A 13,852-nucleotide genomic window follows, 5' to 3' on the forward strand; every position below is an offset into this window, starting at 1 on the left:
AGTCTAGGAGTTTCTTGCATTGAGGTGTTTTCACTGACTGGAAAAAACTCAGAAGTGAGTTGCCATACCACTAACTTTTGGCATGCTCCCTCCCCATTTTTGTTATTTATTTTATTGGTGCTTTATAGTTATGCATAATAGTTGGAATCATTTGCCAAATTACTTATTTCCCTGCTATTTAAAATGATTCACATTTTTTTTTTCAAATTTCTACTCTATTTCCATACAGTTTAAGTGAGGCTCTCAACCTAACCAAAAGGATAGCTGTAACATCTTAACCTCAACATTGTGGAAAATGCTTTCTTTTAGAAAGAGTTCGGCTTTTCAAATTCCAACTTTTAAAAAAATACCCAATGTCAGAATTGTTCTTGAAGCAATCAGTGCCATTTAGGACCTGAATTATCAGATGATCTGAACAAATTTACTTTTCCTTTCCGTTGCTCATTGCATTAAAAAGTTTTTTTTTTTTTCATATTCGTTGGGTGATTGGGAGAATGAATGAGATTGTTACTCTCCTTACCCTCCTGTCTTGTTTTATTTTGTGCTGCTGTAACAGAATATCTAAAACTGGATCGATTGTAAAGAACAGAATTTTATTTCTCATAGTTATGGAGGCTGAGTCTCAACTCCTAGACCAATGCATCACTTTTTGGTCTGATAAGGGCCTTTTTGTTGCATCCTTATATGGCAGAAGGTAGAAGGGCAAGCTAGCCAAACACTGAGAGTAGGCTCATATATAGGGCCCTGATCCCATTAATGAGGAAGGAGACCTCATGGCCTGTTCACCTCTTAAAGAGCCCAACTAGGTCCTATCATATTTGCAACATATTTTGGAAGAGACGCAAACCATAGCACCTCCTCCCTATTGTTTATCTGCCCTCTTTTTGGGAGTGGGTAGTGATGCTGGCTGACAGATTGGATTCTCCAGGCTTTCTTATTACCTGGCTCCTAATTGGATTGGCCAGCGGGAGAACTTTAGGAAAACTGGGATGAGGGAGATACCAGGCATCAAATCCCTTTTTTCTCCCTGCTTCTGTGGCTTTATCAGTGGCTGTGTCCCACCAAGAAACCTCTCTGCCTGACCGGTCCTTTTTCCAGAGCTCTTCTTTGGAACTATGTGAATTGCCTCTGTAGTAAATGTAAGACATCATTGATTAAAAAGCACACCATCATCTTAATATCAGGAAACATAGTACATTAAATATATGTAATTATACATGTAGATTTTAATTGTAGGTATATGAAAACTTTTACATATAATAAATCACTCTTTGAATTGAGGAAACTTTACTGTTTTCCTCAGTGGAAATGGTTATTCATTGTATTAATGATATCATAATAAATTTCTTCATATATGGACTGGCTCATCTTACAGGTTATGTTCTTGGGATAGATGAGAAACAAGTGATGGACATTTTTTGACTGGTTTCTTCTTGCCATATTATTTCTCAAAGTGTTAAATATATTTAATGTGTTACCTGCAGTTTCTTCACTCTTGTTTTATAACCCATGACAGCATTGTGTCATTGATTGTTTATTTATTTATTTATTTAGGTAACTGCAGATGGACAGAATGCCTTTATTTTGTTTATTTTTATGTGGTGCTGAGGATGGAACCCAGTGCCTCATGCATGCTAGTCAAGCGCTGTGCCACTGAGTTACAGCCCCAGCCCAACATTGTGTCTTGATTTCTCCAAAATCTTCCTCATTTGGTAGGTCAAATATGAAACTGAGCATTTTAAATTTTTTTTCTTACCGGTTGTATTTTTCTTTTATTTAAAGCCTTTTCCCTTCACCTATTTATTTATTGGACCTTACTGTTTTTTCAACATAATCCATTTGCATGGTAGGTCAGGGGTTGGCTAATTTTCTGTAAAGAGCCATGTAGTAAATGTTTCAGGCTTTGTGGCTCATACAGATTCTGTTATAGCTACTCACCCTTGCTGATACAGGGTGAATGTAGCCTGAGATGACAGCAAGTGACTGTGAGTCGCTGTGCACCAGGAGGGACATTGAAATGTGGGAATTTTTTTTTTTTTTTTTTTTTAACCACTGAGATATCCCCTCAGCACTTGTTAATTTTTATTTTGAGACAAGGGTCTCACTAAGTTGCTGAAGCTGGCCTAATTATCCTCTCGCCTTAACCTCCTGGGTTGCTGAGATTATAGGTGTGTGTCACTGTACCCTGCTGAAATGTGAATTTCATATAGTTTTTTTTCTTTTCTCCTTAAAAGGGCTTTTTATTTGTCATTATGTAAAATCTGAATTTTAAACAGATTCTTGGCCTGGTTGTTTAGATCTATCAGTTTATATGATGTTAGCGTCTGTCTCATCTACAGTAGCTTTTCCAGAGCTACTACATTCACAATGGAGCCTCATGAGTTTTCTTAATTCAAATTGGGGTTGCTTCAATGTTTTTATTTTCTAATGAGGACAGAATAAACAGAATAAATAAACTGGCAATGCTTTTCTAGTGTTTTCCAATGTTGTCTAGCCTATTGGCCATTTTCAAATCATTTGTCATATTCTCTTGGGTCATGATTTCCATCATCTCCTTCTGGATATGGTGTACCTATTAGTGTTGATTGAGTATAAGAGGTCTTCTTTATAGAATTGTTGCATTTTTTAGTAAAACACATTTTGCAGACGAAGCAATTAATCATGAGTAGTCTTGACATTAACATGAGCTTTAATCTCTGACTGCCATATTTTGACCTTGGAACACATTTTGTTACAGGTAAAATCTGTGTCATGGAAGTCAGGCAGTTTTTGCCCCGCACATCCTCATTATTAGCTTAAAATTTTTTAAAAAATATTTCTTTTTAGTTGTAGATGAACACAATATCCTTACTTTGTGTTATTTTTTTATGTGGTGCCAGGAATTGAACCCAGTGCCTCACGCATGCTAGGCAAGCGCTCTACCACTGAGCCATAACCCCGGCCCTAGCTTAAACTTTCTAAATGGAACATCATTCTGTAGATGGGCAAGGCTCACTGCAGACACACAGCCTTTGAGGCTATCACATGCACTTTGGTTCTTGAAGTCTTCGTGACGAGTGTTTTTCCAGTAATTTTTATGTTGAATGCAGCTTGTACTTTCATATCATACCAGTCTTTCTTAGAAAATGCATCAACCACTTTCTTCTTGGCTCGCTTTTGCCTTTTGTGAGGCATTTGTTCTTGCCAATTGCCATGGTGCTACTCAGAGAGCCAAAAGACTTTCTGTAGTTTTTATATGTTCTGGAATTTTACTCCTCTTTATTTTCACTTTATAAAAACTATTCATGGCCTATGTAACAACAGGCAGTTGGTTGGATTTGGCTGGTGGGTCATAGTTGGCTGACGGTTGTAGTAGATGATAACTCAATTTGTTTTGAGTGTTTTTTTCCCCATTTCTGTTTTTATATTAGTTTTTTAGTCCTACAAATTTTAATTTTTTGCATAATCATAATTTAAATTCATAGTCATTTTTGTCATGATTTTGAAAGTTAACCGTGTCCTTACTAACTGTTGAATTAAAAAATACGTCTGACTTAATTTTAGTGTTAGAGACATATTTGAAATCTGTGATTTGGATGTCTAAATTTCACTTTTTCCCAAGTAGCACACCAGTTGTGGATTATAAATGCACACAGTACAGGGGTCTCCAGCTGTGCTTTGGGTGATTTTGACTCTAGCCTTGTACCACGATTTTCTCATTTTTCTTTCATTTGCTAGAAATATGTACCAACCTGTGACACAGATTCACATAGTTCTTGGTGTGCAAGAGTGTATGCGTGCACGCATTTGAGCTGGCATCAACAGGACAGTCATTTGGAACCCCTGCAGACATGGTGGATACATGTGGAAATCATTCTCTAAAAAGCATTTGTTTATGTAGATATTTTTAAATGAAGAGCAACAACTGATCACTCACATAAGAAACATGCAGTTAATTGTTTATATTATAAAACATTGGTTGTTGTTGTTGTTTCCTTGCCTTTGGAAAATAGTGTATTCAAACTTATAAGTAAAATAACTCATCATAAGCTGCCCTGGAAAGATTGGCAAGAATTTTATTTAGTCTTACAGATGTGCTGAAGTGATATGAAATAGTTGAGAATAAGCAAAAACCTGTTGGACTGAAACTTAAGAAACTAAATTTGCAAGGATGGTTTTTCTGTCCATGAGACTCAAAACATTGCTTTCAATTCAGTTGAGTATAAAGAGTAGACATGATGTTTTTGTTTTCTAATAGCACCAAAAGTGATTCCTACCAAATAAAAATGCTAGAGTGTCAAAGATAGGTATGCCTTATTCTCATACAAAACTGTAGGTTTTTAAAAAAATTATTAAAATTTCTATTTTGTCAGTTTCCAGTTGAAAACCTGGCTGTTAGAAGCCCCCCTCTGTTCTGCCTGTATTCGCTGTTGGAGTGTTCTTTCAGACTCAGGAATGTCTGTATGTTCAAGCTGGGTTGCCATGGTGTTGTGTGACAAGAGGTGGCAAACCCCACACAAGAGTTAAAGAGATGAGTAGTGCTTAGGATACAGATTAAGGAACGTACAACTTGCCAGCAAGTTCTAGGCAAGAGATTGAACTAAATGTCTTGGTCCAAAGAGGAAAAACCCTATTCCAAGGTGCTTTGGGTTTAAACGAGATTCACTGCTTGATTATGCCCCAGATGGGCTGTTAGCTTTTTTAGGGAATCTTGTTCCAATTTTGTGTCTCCACAATAGTCTTCCACTACCATCTGGACTGATCTCTTAAAATTAAAAGTCAAATTAAAAATAATCTTTTGATTTGAAATGTGAAACTTGGGTTTATGTTTAGCTAGACTACAATGATAGAAATTTTGTTTAACTTCCTTATCCAACATGAATTTGAAAAACAGGAATGAGTAAAAAAATCAACAGACTCACATGAAATGAGAGGACAATGTGGAAATCTCCATAAATTCCTTTTTGTAAGCCAGATTTATTTTTATAAAAATCTTGAGCAGAAGACAGTTTGTTCTTCTTTGGATAGTTGGCCCAGGCTTTGTCTTCTTCTTTCAATTGTACTTCAACCAAAGACCCAACTGAGAGGAATAGGATAAATGAAATAGGAAATTAAAGGAAAAAAAAAAGACTTTTTTTTTTTCCCTCTTAGTGTGAAAACAAAAGTCATGTGGAATCTTTTGTTTTAAAATAATTCTTAAGAGCTGCTGGCTTTCCACAGAAAATCTTTGTTTAAACGTATTTATCAATATAGAGAGTAAATAGGATTCTGAAGTCTTTAATGTGGTTCTATACATTTAAGCCTTGTTGTTTAATCATGGCATTTCTGCAAAAAACAACTCTTGCACACAAATCTCTCCCTCTTATTTCTTCTAATGTCTTAGATCTAGACTAAGCATTTGAACAGCCATCACTAAGTGTTTCCACATTGGAAAACTGGAAGAAGTTGGCTGGATATAATTCTGATGTTCATTGGAGGGAAGTATTTTTCCCATTTCTCCTTTACAAGTCATATACTATACTTGCTATTTGGGCTGAACTGGCTTGAAAAGTTAAACAGGAATGAGTCTAGCTACTAAATTTAGAGAATTGATTCATAAGTTCTTGACCTAATACAGTGTTCATTATTGTCATTGACCAGTTCCCTATTTCAGCTCTTGCCAGTTGGAGAATAGAATCCAAGGCTGCTGCTTAACCCTCTATGGCCCTGAAAATTTATTTATATCATGCCTATCCTTTCTGAAAATAACCTATTTCCAGAAGATCTGTAGGTCCTAGCATAGATGGGCCACTTTGCTTATGGGGTACAGTTCCCCTCTGATAGCGTTTCAAAATTCAGATGTCATGTTATTTTTTTCCCCCAATTAGCAAATATGTTTTTATATAAGCCAGGCGTTAACTTTTCTGTCTCATTGAAATTTTCTAGACCCCCTTTCAAGGAAGATTTAAAATAACTGGGAAATTACTTTTTGTGTAGATACTTTTGTCTTAAATTCATGTGACATTTCCCCCTTGTCATTGCAGAATAGTTAAAGAACATTAGGTAAACTACATCTTTAAAACACTTAAAAAAAATCCCCCAAACAAAAAACCTTGTGGCTCAGGGTGCAAAAGCTCATCCCCCACCATAATTTTTGAAGCTCTTTATTTATTTATTTATTTATTTTTTTTGCGGGGTGGGTTTTTTTTTTTTTTTTTGCGTTGAAGCTCTTTAAATGCCTGTTTTGCTTAAGGAATCATAAGACCATGGAGGTGGAATGTACTTGGCATGTTGTTCACTATTTCATGAATTTGTAGACTAAATATATTACTTCTGTGGCTCATCCAGAAAATGTAGTCATCCTTTAAATTTGCAATTAGCATTATTTTAAAATTGGGTGATGGAAAATGGCATATTAAGGTTATACATGTTTTACATTTGCTGTATTTGAGAATGTTGAGAATTGACTAAATCCTGCTTCACCTGGGATATGACAGAAGGAAAATTGAGAAGAAATTTTTTCCCTTACTAATAAATGGAGTAACTTTGATGTGAAGATTAAAAGTCACACACAAAGGTTCACCTGGGTGGTTGGCAAGGGGACTAGCTGGACAGAATGTGTGTGTGGGGGGAGATTTAGAAGAAATTATCTGGATAATTCAGTTCCTTTCCCTTTAACTTTTTGATTCACATAGGAAAAAGGTTTTTTTTTTTTTTTTTTTTTTTTTTTTGTATGTCAGAATTACCAATAGTGCTTAAATTCCCCTACAAAAGGTGTTTTCTGTGGCTGAGGATATGGGTCAGTTGTAGAGCTTGCCTAACATGCTCCAAGGACCTGGGTTTGATTCCCAGCACTGCAAAGAAAACAGAAAAGTACTTTTTGTATTGCTCAGTTGACTTGGTAGATCTTTGAGAAATTCTGGTTTCTTTCTAGCTAGTAATCTTAATTTTGGATGACAATATTAACATTTGACTAATGTTTTTTGAACAATATGTAGGACTTTTCCAAGTTGTGAGGGGGATAAAACATGAATTATATGTAGTATTTGAAAGAAGATCAGAAAACAAAGATATGTAGAGAAAAGGGAAGAAGGCAGAGAACAGGGCCTGATGAACAAAGCTTAATTTTAGGGGGTAGCAGGAAGATGCAGCAAAGAGGATTGAGGAGGAATCTGTATAACTTATGCTTTTCTACTTACATGTTTTCTTATGCAGTTCTAGAACAAGACCCCTTAATCTCAACAACATCCTTGCATTTTGGGCCAGGTAACTGATGTTATAAGAAGCTGTCCCATGCATTGTAGGATGTTTAACAATGTCCTTGGCTGTATCCTCTGGTGCTGGTGGGTGCATTGAGCAGTATTCCCTCCTCCCAGTTATGACAATCAAAAATGTCTTTAGATATTGCTGAATGTTCCCTGGGGGGGAACGACAAAATTTCCCATAGTTGAGATCTACTGCTTTAGAGATTATGCTTTTAGGTTAAACAAAAGGATTAAACCCTTCATTCGGCTGCAAGCATTTTGTGACTCAGTTCTAAAAGTTAGGGATAGGAAGATGCTGGAAATTTTACTGTGAAAGCTTCCTGGACTAAGGGAAAGGTAGACTTTGCAAGACTCATTTGAGCTCCCAACAGGCCTGGGCCTGTGAAGTGGCTGCATTTATGGGCATCAGTGTGATGATGTGGGAGGAACTTTGACTCTAGAAGTTTGGGAAATTTATCAGCTTCAAAAGTGTTATTTTGCAGAAGTCTCCCTGAAGAATTTTTTGAAGGAACTGATAATTTAAATATGTCAAAGAAAAATAGAAGCATATTCTAATAAAATTTCCTGAAAGTTCACATCAAGAATCTCCCTTCTCCAAACGATTGACATTAGAGGCCTACATAGTTCTAGTGATTTCTTTGTACCTAACATGCTACTTTTCGGGTAATAGGTGCTCATGAATTATTTGAGTTGAATTGCAATCCTGGTTGTCAGTTATGCTTGAGGAGTTTTTCACTTTTGATCTTGAAAGAGGAGGAAGGAGAAGTGCTGGAAGGCAAAAAGCCTTAGCTGAAATCTGTGCAAGTTATCAAAGAACAGGTTCATGACTTTGTCAGCAACATTCACATTTCTGTTTGAAATCTCTATTTTGAGAATGGCCTTGGATTTGGTGTGCTTGTTAGGTCAGTAGAGGGGAGGATGTTGCTGCAAATTTCTTCCCCTCATTAGAGTTCTCCAGGTGTTTCTCTCTTTGAGCCTTGATTTCTGACAGGTGTTTGATGAAGTGGTTATTGTGATCAGTTTGGTTTAATGCACTATTCATAAGACTTGAGAAATTGACTGAAAAGAGAGATGCTAAGGAAAAATAGACATTTTGAAGTAGTTTCAGACATTGTATTTAATCCTTTAGAAGCCCGAGATAACTAAGAATTGTTATCTTTTATAAATAATGGAGAAACAAAAACAAAGATTCAAGGGATGTGCTCTAGGGCAGAGGGTGGAGTGGAGAGAGGCGAGCCCATGGGGAATGCCTTTCCTTAGCAGGCCAGGCAGAGTCCCTTCATTCCAAGTGGAGTTTTGGGGGAGTAGCTTCTAGGATCCTTTCTCTCTTTGTAAAGAGATCTCTCCAAATTGAATCTCTAGCTGCTGAATAAAATCTAGACTAACCTTTGAGTGTGGTCCACCTACCACGAGTGCCAAAAAAAAAAAAAAAAAAAAAAAAAAAAAGACCCCAACTGAGTTCTGCCTTCAAGTCCTTGGATGAAGTTTGCTAGTCCACAGAGATGGAATGGTGAGGGTTAGAAAGGCATGAGGACAGTTTCTGCCAAGGGGAATTTGGCCAAGTTCATCCATCTGCTCTCCCTTGCACACAGCTCTCATTCTCTCCACTTTGATTTTTTTATTGTAGGACAGTTTTAGATTCATGGAAAGATTAAGATAGTACAGAGTTGTCATATACCCTGCCCCCAGTTTCCCTTTTTATTATCATCTTGTTAGAATGGTACACATGTCATGATTAATGAGGCGATACTGACACATTATTATTAACTGATGCCTATATTCATATTCCCTCACTTGTTACTTAATGTCCTTTTTCTGTTCCCAGATCCCATCTGGAATGGGGCATTATATTTAGTTGTCTGGTATCTTAGGCTGATTTTGGTTGTGATAGTTTCTCAGACTTTCCTTGTTCTTGATGACCTTGACAGTTTTGAGGATTACTGGCCCAATATTTTGGAGTATAGTTATAAATTGAGATTTGTCTATGTCTTTCTCTTATGATTAGGTTGAGGTTATAGGTATTATTGACCTGAGATAGTGTTTCCCAGTTTTTCCACATAAACTAAAAAACAGCCCCCCCCTTCCACTTTGCATACTGTACTATGTGGAAGGAAGTCACTATGTGCAGCTGACACCTCAACCTCTTTTTATTTATTTATTTATTTTCTTTTTTGATACTAGGGATTGTTCAAGGGGCACCTTAGCACTGAGCTTACACCCCAACCCTTTTACTTTTTATTTTGAGACAGTCTTGCTAAGTTGCCCAGACTGGCCTTATACTTGTGATTCCCATCCCCAGGTATTGCCACCATGCCCAGCCTCAACCTCCTTAGGAGTAAAGTATCTACGTAAATTATTTGTAATTCTTCTGCATGGGTGATTTGTAATAAACATTTGTTTATTGCAGCATTTATATCAGTGTAGACTCATGGGTGTTTATTTTATACTGTGGGTTATAATAAACTCCCATGTAATTTTATTCCAATTGTCCCAGCTTTGGCCATTGGAAGTCGTTCACTTACTTCAGTGTCCCTTTAATGGCATACCATTACCAGTGCCTTGCTTTCTAAATCACTTTCTTACTTTCTGACACTACAAAATACCTTTTTGACCTTTTATATGCCTTTGTAATGCTTTCTTTGTGTGGAATAGTGACAGATCACATATCTAGTGGCCTAGAGGCTGAGGCTTTGGTTTCAGCTCCTTTGACCCATTCACCTCACCCTTGTGACTCTGTTGTCTCTAAAATAAATACACTATGTGTGATTAGCTAACATTGTAAATGTCTTAACTTTAACAGGGCTTTATACATGTAGTTATCGATCCATGCCCAGTTTTTGGATTTTTAAGCACATCTGACTTCTGTTTGTTTTCCAGTACATGTTTATGGGCTGCACCAATGCTTATTCAGTGGATACATTTGGAGGCATAACGTGTTCAGTGTGAACTTTTAGGGAACTTTCGTAGAATATGCATCTGTTTTCTTTGATGTGTCATGTTTAAATTAATGACCCCTCCAGAAACTCTCTAAGGACTGCTTAGGGACTCTTATAAAGTAACTTTTTGAAACTGATGAATTTTCCAATTGCATGTCATCAGTTGTTTGTCAGTTTTAATGTTTATTAATGAAGAAGCCTTTCCTAAACATTTTTTTTTTTTTTTGGTGGGGGGTGTATGTGTCTTTTTTGTATCTCCTCGTACCACTTGGAGAGCAGTGGTTTGTGTGTGGTTACATCTGCCGAGAAGCAGATGTAAGGGAACGTTAAACTGAATATAAACAGAAAAAAGCAATAAGGGAATATAAATAAACTTTGGGGATAATGTCATTTTCTCTTTTTTCCTACTATCTAAATTCTTAAAATGATCCCCATTATTTAAAATAGAGTTCTTGTATCATGAGATTACTAAGAATGGATGGATGAATGAGTGAATGCATGTTGGGGACTACGTGGAATTTTGATGCAGATAGGGGGTTCAGAAGGATTGTCTTGTAGATAATTTGTGGAGTTCTCCAGCAGGGTCCTAAACGGAACTCTGATGGGTGGCATTGAATACAGCTAAGGCAGAGTGGAACTGTGTTTCTACCACGATAGAAAAAGGGTTAGGACTCTGTCAGCCACTGTTCTATGTAGCAGGAGTAGGAATGGCACAAATAGGAATAGGTCATGTTTTTTTTAGGATGATGAAGTGGTCAGATGTGGCATTTTCTGACACATATTCTAAAAATAATGTGAAATGGAGAACATCACATGTTGATGTTTCTCTAAAAGTTTAATTTTGAAATGACAAGATAAGCAGGGACCTGTGCACACAGATCCAGAGTGCTGAGTACTGCAGTTTATCTTCCTCCTCCAATTTTAAGACTATCAGAGGTTTTCAGGGGTCTTTGCTAATTCCTGCATCTGAAAGAAAATGAGTTGAAAAGGCACAGTTGTATTCTGAGGTGCTGGGGGACAAAGGATGGGTGCTTGGTAACAATGCTGAGGCTGTAAGTTGTTGGTGGTCTTGTTAGAATTAGGAAACTGTTTTGTCCCTAGCATCTAGCTGCTTGCATGGAGTTTGGGGCTCTAGAAATATGTCCTTTTACTCCTTTTGTCAAGATGAGGATGGCCATTATTATTATTAAACAGAGGCTAGATTAGAAAGAGTTTGGGAAGTAAAGATCCTTCTGACATTTGACCCATCTCCATTCTGGTCTCTTCCGAAGCCAGTTTTTCATCTGTCTTCTCTAGGAAGCTGATCTGGTTCCTGTCCTCCAACTGACCAGTACCTAGAATGTCAACAGAATGAGTCATGTCCCCAACATCCTGTCCTTGTTCTAGAGAAAGAGAACTGTTTGCCTTTGGAAATCACAGAACTTACCTCTATGGAAAAAACCCAAAGTAAGCATTGCTCCCACACACAGTTTTCCTTCAATGACACCTTGTGATTTTTTTTTTCTTGTGACTTTTAAAACGGGTTTTGGTTTTCCCATGTCTACTGTGTGTGTCAGGTGACTGAGAATTAGAGTGCTTTGGCCATATTGGGAAAGAACCTTGGAGACCAGCTGATCCAACTCTGAAATGCTGAAATATAGTGATTTGAGGTCCAGAAACTGATCAGTGATAACAAGAACTAACTAGTACCTAAGTCTTCTGGGTTCTGTGTCTTTGACTTTATGTTTTATAGGAGGATTCAGAACCTTTCACCTGGTGTGTAATTAAAAGTTCTATTATAGAATGATTCTGATAGTGGATGTTTCCAACTACACATAGCAGTAAAATCATTAAGAAAGAACATACGACATACATTGAGTTGTTGATCAGAAGCTAAGGGAATGTAAATGAGTAAGAGTTCTGATGCTTAGGACATTGTCACAATTTAGCATTTAGATAGATTTTGGGCAAATCTTATTTCTTGGGACTTTGATCAGGAGAGGGCTGGATTAGACTTTTTAAAAATATAGGCTCTGAAATTTCATGATTTCTTATTTCTATGAATATATGTTGCACATTTTCTTCACAGTGATGCCAAATGTCTTTAACGTGTGTAAGTCCTTATCCTTTAATCCCAGTATTATAGTACATGGGTTTCATGTTACCTACATTGGCTTCGTTTTTCCTGTTGAAGAGGGAGCGATCTTAGTTTTGTGTTCTGAGTGAGCAGAGGTATAGAGTAAGCTTGTCCTGAAGCAATCATTCCTGCTCCATGAAGTTAGAATTGTTGTTAATAATAGGGAAAAGAGGAAAGAGACTGGTAAGAAGGTTTTTTCTTTGATGTGTCTGACATGCTGTTGGAAGATATGAGGCAAACTATCAAGGTGGTAGCTCCGTTTCTTCCTCTGGCCACTTTTGCCTCTTAAGTTCTGATTTTCCTGATGGTGGTAAGAATTTCTGACAAATGGTGTTTGCCTGAATGCTAATATAATTTTTAAAAAATATGTATTTATTATTTTTAGTTGTAGGTGGACACAACACTTTTATTTTATTTTTATGTGGTGTTGAGGATCTACAGACTCTGAGCTACAACCCCAGCCCGTTAATATAATTTTTATCTGAATTAAATCATTGCTTTTGAAATTATTACCTCTGTTTCACAGATAAGAAAATTTAGTCTTTAAGAATTTAGGTTACTTGCCCCAGATCATATATAGACATAAGAATCTGACTTCAGCATTTGTATCCTTTGCCCTGCCACCGGTGCTGAGGATTGAATCCAGGGCCTTATGTATGTTAAGCAACACTGTCCCACTGAGTCGGACCCCCACCCTCAGAGCTCATATTCTTGACCATACCACATACTGCCTCCACTTTATGAGATGTCTTATTTACATTCCGTTCTTTCTAATTAGGAAGCTCATTGTTTTCTTCATATTATTTCTGGGTCCCTGGCACAGGACCATAACAGAAACATTTTTATTAATGATTTCAAGGCAGTGAATGAATCATGAGTGATGGTAGGGGGTGATTCTGAGTTACTCAGACTTACTTATCCTCATTCTGTTACTTTGTAACCTTGGGGAGAAAAAAGAAGAAAAAAACATTAATTTCTCTAAGCATCAGGTCTCCCCCGCTTCTGTCCCCAGCCCCCAAAAGCCAGAAAAAATATTATTTTCTGCACTGGGCTATGATAATTACAAAAGAGTATATTAAAACTTTAGCACATGAAAAGCAGTCAATGAATGGTTGCTTTTATATTTGTTTTGATACTAAATTAACATCTGAAAGAAATCTATTTCCTTTACTTTCTTTCTCCTCTAAGGAGAAAGTATGTCATTTCTCTGAAATGCCTGCTACCTTAGGGAGTTCTCAGTAATAGACCGAACACAACATCGTGGAATATGAGGCTTTAATATTATCAGAGACGATATTTTTTTTTAACTCATTAGGAGAAGCTCCCCCAGCCCCAGCACTGGCAGCCTCGGCTCTGATCCTTTCCCCTGCCTTTTGGCAGCAGTTGCTACAGCAGTCCTACAGGATTCGAATGGGGTATGCCAAGCCCTGTCTCTATGCCTTTTTCCACCCACATTTCTTAGCTCACTGGAAAGGCCCCCAAGTTTTTCCATCTGCTGATTGTGGCCCAGTAGCCAGAAAATGGCTAGGGCATTAAAAGGAGGGGAACCATGTTTCTTCTCTTGTTCTTAAGCATTT

General features: G+C 37.2%; 1 protein-coding gene and 1 pseudogene across 3 annotated transcripts in view; one reads left to right on the forward strand and one right to left on the reverse strand.

Moving 5' to 3' along the window:
• Positions 1-13,852, forward strand: part of Fmnl2 (formin like 2) — a 281,047-nt gene that overhangs the window by 41,589 nt on the left and 225,606 nt on the right. The gene's annotated exons all lie outside the window — the stretch shown is intronic.
• LOC113182582 (small ribosomal subunit protein eS1 pseudogene) lies at positions 2,308-3,194 on the reverse strand (annotated as a pseudogene).

The sequence above is a fragment of the Urocitellus parryii genome, chromosome 1, assembly GCF_045843805.1.
Source record: "Urocitellus parryii isolate mUroPar1 chromosome 1, mUroPar1.hap1, whole genome shotgun sequence".
Taxonomy (NCBI): domain Eukaryota; kingdom Metazoa; phylum Chordata; class Mammalia; order Rodentia; family Sciuridae; genus Urocitellus; species Urocitellus parryii.